The sequence below is a fragment of the Neopelma chrysocephalum genome, unplaced genomic scaffold, assembly GCF_003984885.1.
Source record: "Neopelma chrysocephalum unplaced genomic scaffold, ASM398488v2 Primary Assembly neopelma1_68, whole genome shotgun sequence".
In the NCBI taxonomy this organism is placed as follows: domain Eukaryota; kingdom Metazoa; phylum Chordata; class Aves; order Passeriformes; family Pipridae; genus Neopelma; species Neopelma chrysocephalum.
In genome coordinates this window covers 9,451,446-9,459,689 of record NW_020897727.1, presented here as the reverse complement: position 1 = coordinate 9,459,689, position 8,244 = coordinate 9,451,446, and positions in this window count along the sequence as shown.

Sequence of the window (8,244 nt, the reverse complement as noted above, 5' to 3'; positions counted from 1 at the left end):
ATCACTTTTCCATTTTCATAAAGCAGTTTATGAATCACATACACGTAAAATGAAGGAGTTAGCAAATGCTGCTTCCCTTTGATGTACAGTAATCTGGCCTTCTCGTTTTCAACTGCTCCCTGGAATTTTCCATCTTACTGTGCAGATTTCAATGAAAGGTAGCAAAGAAACCCCCCACTACCTTCTACTTGTTTAAAGAGAACAGGAAGGTCGTGCAAGCTAAAATGAAAACAAATCTGGTTTGCAGCTGAATGACACGTTAAGAAAGGAGGAAAGGGCTGAGGAAGAACATTCAGAGATGAACCCTTCAGGTGTGGGGCAGTGGAGAAGGTTAAATAGTCCCTGCTCAGAGACATGTGCTGGACTCACTTCTTGATATAGGAGTAACATCATGCCATTGTAGTATTTTCCTGTGTTGACTGTGTTCACTTTTGTGTCTTTAAACACAGGGATGTTCCATTTGTCTCCAGTTGGAGACACAGCATCAGCTATGCCACAGTATCAGTGCACCACAAACTCCATTCAATGTTTACAGCTTTTCCCAACTTTTTTCCTCATGCTGAATGGCATTTTATATCCTTGAGATATTAGTCTGGTGGTTGGCATAACCTAATATCTAACAATTTCCTACTACCTGCTGTTAACTGCTCCAGCTTTCTGGGCTCCTTTTCCCCCATAACCTAACCTGTTCCTTGTGTAGTTCAAATGGCACCACCCTCAGACCCTCTTTTGAGATGACAGATGCTCCTTGGAATTGCTTTTCATTGTACAAACATGTTGTTATAAAAGTCCTAAAGATTAACTTTTTCTTGCCTAAACAGAAGCTGGGAATAATTTGGGGGTAGCATAGGTCTTGCCTACTTTATCCTTGAGTTTGAAAAAGAATTTTTCATCTGTAGAAGTGAATTTGAACTGGAAGTCTTTTCTGTTTCCACTCTTTCACTGCCATTGATGGTGTGGTCAGAGAACATCTTCCTACAGGATTTCCCTGGCACGTTCAGTTCTATGGATGTACTTTGGATTTGTGGTTAAATGGAGAGGTGTCCTCTCTTTCTTTATGGTTGCATTTACCCATTGGGAAAAGACAGTTGTGTGAGTTGGAGAACACTAGAAGGATGTAGTTTGCTAGAGGAAACAGCCATCACCACAGGCACAGGCATCTCTGCCCCTGTGCTGTTTCTGGAGTAGTCTGGAAGGAAGGAACGTTCCACAATATTTCTTGGGCTGAATCAACACCCTGTTTCCAACAAGCGATGTCAGCGTTGCTCTTGTGGTTGACCCTGGGTTATGAGCAGCGTTAAGATTGCAAAGTAAGGCCCCAATCCAACAAATACTTAAAGCTCTGCTGAGGCTTTTATTTGCAAAATCTTTGCTCTGACATTGCAAGGCACCTGTGAACGTAGCAGACTGCCAGACAGGGAAGTGTTGCTTGGACCTAGAATGGCGCGTGGTTGAGAGCAGAACAGATTGGGAAATCTGAAAATCTGGAGGACCAAGGGAGCGTGTTCTCAGCAGAGCTTCTCACAGGATCTTCCACCACTCCCCCACGGTACCAGTTTATTAAAGAGACCTGAAAAAAACCCTAGTTCTTGCCAGCCTGGGTGACTCCTATCACAGCTATGACAGGTTTATTCCAGTTGCAAGTCTAAACAAGTTTCTCCCTCTCTCTTGAAGGTACATAATTACCAAGATCGTCCTTATTGCTACACCCGTTACCATTGCCTATAATCTTTGGGTATTTGCACTTTCCTGGCACGGTCCTGATTGGCAAAACAAAGCCTGCACGTGTGATAAGTTTAGGGTAAGAGACTCTTCTCATTAGCACTGGATGCCAGGAATCAGAATGATTAAGTGATTTGTCCAAAGCACAGAGTAGATTTAGTGTTTCTGCACTGCAGTCCTACTAAATCATAAATGTTACCAATTTCACAAATATTACCTAAAAATACCAAATCCTAATCTTGTAAGCGTGATCAGTTTCTATTTATAACTGAGGCCTCAAACCTTAACCATTTATTTCTTCCTATTAAAAATAGCTCCTAGAAACGTGAAATTATGGTAATTTAAAATTCCTTTGTGCCAAAAAAGTGTTGTTTGGCACCAGAAAAACATGTAAAATTTTATCTGCTTCCCTCAGTCAACTGTCCTTGGTTTGGCCAGCTGGGAGTAGCATACCTGCTGGTCTTCAGTGAGAGAGCTGCAGGTAACTGTCAGGAGAGACAGTGCTGGTGAACAATTACAAAAAACTAAGCAGAGATGAGGACAAATGGTCCAGCAATGAGAATTGGTTCTGGTGGCCTCAGTTCCTTGCCCATTGCACCTCTGCATGACTGGCAGGCCAGAGAGAGGCAGATCTTTGAACACGCCAGAAAGTCATCCAAGATCATCCTCTGATCTCTTGAATTCAAAGTCAGTTCATACCTTGGAGGAGATGCTCCTGGCAGGGGAGAACAGAACTGGTCTGCAGCGCTAATTCATGATGCCTAAGAGGCTCCCACCCCTCCTGTACAGGGACTGTTCCAGTACCTGCTGTAGTTCCAGATTATTTGGGGAGCAGAGCCGTCTCCACAGGGTGTAGACATGGGAAAGGGGGAGGAAAGGCTGCCCACGCAGTTGGCTGATACCATCAGGACCGAAAGGACTTTGCTTAGAGCTTCTGACACACAGAAGAGCCTGCTGTCAGCTGACTGAAAGTGAGACAAGTGTAATTTTTTGCACTGCTCCTGCTCTGAAACTCTCCCGTAGCTGTAGGGGCAGAGAGATATCTCCTCTTGCCACAGGGCCCGGCAAGATGCAAAGAGATCTCGCCTTTAATGCTCCAGTGCACAGCAATGCTGCTGGAAGGAGGAAGTTTGAACAAGATGAAACTGCTCCAGCACCTTTTGGCCTCCCTGCTCATACTCTTTGCTTTTCAGGTCATCTTAATCCTACCTTAAATCTACCACTCAGCAGGAACAATATTCTCCAGGGAAATGAGCCTGATGTGAATGCCCCTGAGCTTGTGATGACTAGAGGAATGCCGGGTCCCTTCCCTTTCTAAACAAGCCTCTCCAGGAGATTCACACATTTCAATTTGCTTTCACAAGACTACTTGGTGACAAGTGGCACCATAACCTTCTCTGAGGCTTTGCACCCAAAGCTTTATGCAAATTGCATGTAAACTTACTCTCCCCATGTGAGATAAGTGGTGCCTAAATGACATGTTTGTTGATGAATGTCCTGGGGCTCAGAGTGCCTTGTCCTAGCAGGGGTCCTCTGAGGCATGCACCAAATCTGGAGCATCCCCAAGGGATAGAGAATTTAGGAGTGCTGGTGACTCGTGAAACTTTCTGGGCCCCAACATACACTCTGAAAGTCCTCCTGCGGCAGCATCCAGTCCTCCCATATGGGGTTGTTCTGCCACATCAACATCATCATGGCTCTGTCCAGAAAGGAGCTGCCCTCACCCAGCACACAGGGAAACCCACAGCAACCCCTCAGTGGGAGAATTCCGTATGTGGCTGCTGTCACAGGCAGAGATGGCCTTGCTCCCAAAGCAGGAGAGCCCCACATGTCCTTTCTCTCTGGTGCTGGCAGGTGGTGCTGGCCAAGCCCCAGCCTGCACCCCAGAGCTAACACAGCCAGGGCCACGGCTTCTGGGGGTGCCACGGTGCTGCAAACACACATGCACTTGGTTATCTACTATGGAACAAGCACAGCCAGCTCCCCAGTGCTTGCACATGGTGCCAAATCCCACTTCCTCTGATGCTGTTTCAGTATTAGCAAGTCAGGTCATACATCTGATGGGTACAGGGACAGGGAAGTCTGATCAGAGCCTTTAACTCCATGTACGTCTGATGGGGGTCTGTTCCCTTTCTGTGGCTCCTCCTGGGCCCTGTTCTAGTCTTTTCTTCCTTCCTTTCATATTTTTTTAATCCTTTAAAAGGGAGCTGTACCTACAAATCACCATCAATGAGCAGCCCCTAGGACTGACTTCATCTGCTTTCCCCAAGCTCATCCCTGCTTGTGTTGCCATGTTGGAAAGGGAGACTGAGGTGTCACCCAGACCGGTGACTTTTGGGAATGAAGACTGGTTCATTGGGATTTATAGCCTAAGCTGTAAATAACAGGACCTGAATCCACGCTTCATTTATGCCTGGTGGTTTACACTGAGAGACCTGTGCAGGCTACTCATCTTGTTTTTTCATCCCAACTTTGGTGCAGCTTTCATGTCGTTCCGTGTCACGCCAGCAGAGAAAGGCTGGAGGGCCTGAAGAGCTGGGAAAGATTGGCCTCTCCTGTTCCTGTTACAGAGGCAGTAACTTCTGCAAGGGGTGAGGGAACAGGCAACATCTACATTCACTGCTCAAACCCGGGTGTCAGGCTATGGGCAGAAGAAGGAAGTGGCTGTGTCCTCTCCTCAGGTATTGGGGACCTCTGCTCTAGAACCACCAGAAAAGCCACAGGCAGCTCTCATTCACTACCCTGAGAACAACTGGACTGTTTACACCACCTTTGTCTGGAATGGGATTACATGCCACCCATTCAAACCTTAGTTTGCTTTGTCCCAACCTCCCTGTGCAGGCAATCCCCAAGTTACCATGTTGCCCAAAATGACTTGCCCACTTCAATTTGGATAAGTACTTGCTTTCCCAGCTGGCTCATTGTTCTGCTGCTAAATATTGCTCAGATATCCCACCCATGCCAAGCCTGATTTTTATCTGTGGATTCTGCAAGACAAGCTGTGGAATGCAAATAATTCCGGAGTATTTGCAGGTCTGTGCTGAGGAGGAGATCCCTGGAGCTCGATCCTTCTGTTTCCCAGTGAGTCATTATTGTTATGTAGGTTGTATTGCCCCACCACTTTGAGGTAAGAAATGCTGGGGTTTTACAGGCCACTTGTAAAAGAACACAGGGTCACAAAATCTCTGTGTGTGTCTAGCAGGAAACCAGCATTCCAGCGGCGATCACACTGTATACAAACCTTTCTTCCAAAATCTCACCCAAAATCTGTCTCTAGGCAAAGGCAGTGTCCCCTCAAGGCTTCAGGGTGCTCAAGTGCTTCGGGAAGGAATTCTGACTGCAGACAGCAACTGTTAGCTTAGCAAAGTCTAACAAAAGGCAGGCAGCTTTCTGCAGGCTCTTTTGTCTCAGGTGAGTAGTATAAAACTTTGCTTTCACTTAATAACCCCAACAACCAGGAAGGGGTGGGAGAATCATTTGATAATTATGTTCATTTGATAGAGCGCACAGAAATGTCTGCAAGTGCCTGCAAATTTTACTAACTCCTGAAGTTACATTCCAGTTGCTCTGGTTATGTGTCCTTTCTGCTCTTCTGCTGAACAAAGGAGGCAACTTTATCAGCTGCCTCTGCGAGAGGGATTTTGTGGCTTCCTTACACAGAACAAGGCAAGAATAGGTTAAAAAGCCTTCCCCCCCACGGTGCTCCTTCCCAAACAGCCAGCTATCTCTCTGCAGGCAGGCTGGGTGCATTAGGTGCTGTGCCAGGAAAGAATGATGATCCTCTTGCACCCACTCGCCCCGTGGGGAGGGCTGACCCAGAAGGGAGCTGTGAGAGGGCAGGGAGTGCTGGGTGAGAGGAGGCACTTCTGCCTTGTGAACAAAGTAAAACGTGTCTGATCACTGCATGGATCCAGGGCATCCCCACAGAGCTCAGCCCTGCATGGGAATTCTTATGTCTGGATCCAGGGACCTGAACGTTTATGGCTGCCTCGTCCTTGCTTTGAGTTTACTCCCGAGCTAATACACACCACACTGAAGTCTAGGCCTATTTTGCCACGGGGTTGGGTTTTTGCAAGGAAACATCCAAGTTTGCTCTGTTTGTCCATGCTTCATCCAACTTGCCTTATCCATAGCTGCTGCAGCAGGGATTGGTGTGAACACTTGTCCCTGGAAAGGACATGTGAGGTGCCACAGAGGTGGTGATCTGGCAGGACAAAGGGCACAGGTTTTGTGTTTGCCACTGATGATCTTACGCGTAGAGTGAGGGTTTTTCAGACTGTTCTGGAATTCCAAGCCAGGCAGTTTAGGTGATTTCAGCAGAATGAGGACCAGGATTTGACTTTAGGTACTTTTTCTTGCATTCACAACTAGTTTTAAAAGCGCTGGCAATAAAGAGCAAAATGTTGCTCACTTTAGAAAATGCAAAACCCATCCTGAGTACAGACTCTTCTATTTTCTCTATTTTCGTGCTCTGTTTGACAGTGGTTTCTGACTGACTTCCAGCAGGGCAATAGTCAACCTGACTATTATTTGTCACCTCCTATGAGCTAAATATAATTTGGATTTTATTTACCTCATAGTATTTCTTTAACAAGATGTGTAACTCACTCTCTGATGTAGTTTTTCCTGGAAAAAAGAACTCCCCACATTGCTGTCTTTACGCAAAATAAATAAAATCTTTCTGTCTTCTTGCCACATTTAGATCTATCTATATATATATCTCCCCGGTACACTGAGGAGATATCAGCTTGGGAATTGGCACTCTGAGGGTAAATAAATGAATTTACAGTAAAGCCTGGTTATTGTTTTTAAAGACCTATTGAAAGGAGAAGACTGTTCTTAATTTTCTCTCGTAATCACATTTCAAGATGTTTAGCTCATAAAGGTCTGTCAGAACATGGGGCCTGGACTTTTATCTTTGCTCTCCAGTTGAAAACCTGGAGGACACTCTGGTTTTTCACTCCTGGCTGTGGTCACGAGGAGAAGCCGTAGCCAATACGGGACAGGATCCTGTGGGCTGCTGCCACAGATTCCTTGTCCAGAAGTGAAAAGAGCTGTTAATCCTGCCTTGTTTGCTTTGCACACCACACCCTTGCTTATTGCCTACAATCTAAATTACAGAGGCGGCCAAACTTGCTTCCTGTTCAAAACAATAGCCCTGGCTGACACATCCCCTCGAAATGCACGGAGCAAAGTGCCAGGGAACGGCCTGGTGGGTTGGATGGGCCCCGGGGCTGGGGCTGCAGGCACCGGTGGTCCCCACAGAAGGGTCACACCTGCACCCCAGGCAGGCTGGGGAAAGACATAGGGGCTGCTGATAGTGTGCTGTGGAAAGAAATTACTTTATGGAGGGTGTTAATTAAGGGAAACATATCTGGAAATATGGGGAAAACTTCCTGAAAAGAACAAGCATGAACAGGATCATCAAAGGCTTATGAATTTAGTAGGAATTTCTATAGGGAAGCTAGTTTGTGAGTGTCCAGCTGTCTCAAAGTCTGAGTCATGCTTTTCTCTATAAGAAGGATGATATTGGTTTATTGCAGAAAATATTTTCATTAGGTAGTTTTCATTTGAAGGACTGTACATGGGGATATAAGTTCTAATTTCCTCCGTTTGTTTTACCTTTCCTAGGAAATGTGTGCAACAGTCTGAGCAGACGTTACTCGTGCTTGATAGCACTTATTGGGAAGAGCTGTGCTGCATTGGAGTCCCTCTGCAAACAGAGGATGGATAGAAAATAGCCCCAGGTATTTCTGAGGAACTACGCTGGATCACAGCCAGGATGTCATGGAGGATATAGGTGACATACTCAGCACTTCCATGGGCAAACACTGTTGTGTTCACAGTGTCTGGCTAAAGAAGGGCAGGACAAGCTGGTGAGGGCACATTTGCTGTCCTCTGAGTGCCCGGCTACCAGTGCCAAAAACTTCTGATTCTGGTCTATCACCACACGTCCAGTGGCAGTGTCTGTGGTCGTGGGACGTGTAGCAGCTTCTGAAATAGGGACTCCCTTCCTCTTGTTTGAAACAGAGGGTGTCACAGTGGGTGTGCAGGGCACTGCTGCTCCTGTGTTCCCCGGTGAGGTGCTGCTGGGCTCAGTTGTTTACTGAGCTGAACTGGCTGCACAGGGCAGTGAAGGGGCAGTGAGTCAGGCCCACGATTGTTCAAGTGCAGGAAAACAAGCTGTGTGTGTGCAAAGTGATCTGGGCACCGGAGCTGGAAAATCCGTCCGACCCCTTGTGCTGTTGGTTTGAGGAGACTCGTGTTATGAAAGTGTTCCTGGGCCATTATTAAGGCTTATTTTTCCAGGGATGCTGGCATGTTGGGAAACTTCGCGTTTACTTCGGTTTTAATGTTCTTTTGTTCTGCATTCTGACTCAGAATAATACCTTCCCCTGCAAGCTGGAATTACAGCTGGAGCCAGGTTACAGGTTCCAAATCAATCTGGTATCCTAGAGATCTACCTCACTAATAGCAGTTAGAAATCATTTCCCCTATCTCTACCCCCAGTGTCTCAGGGAA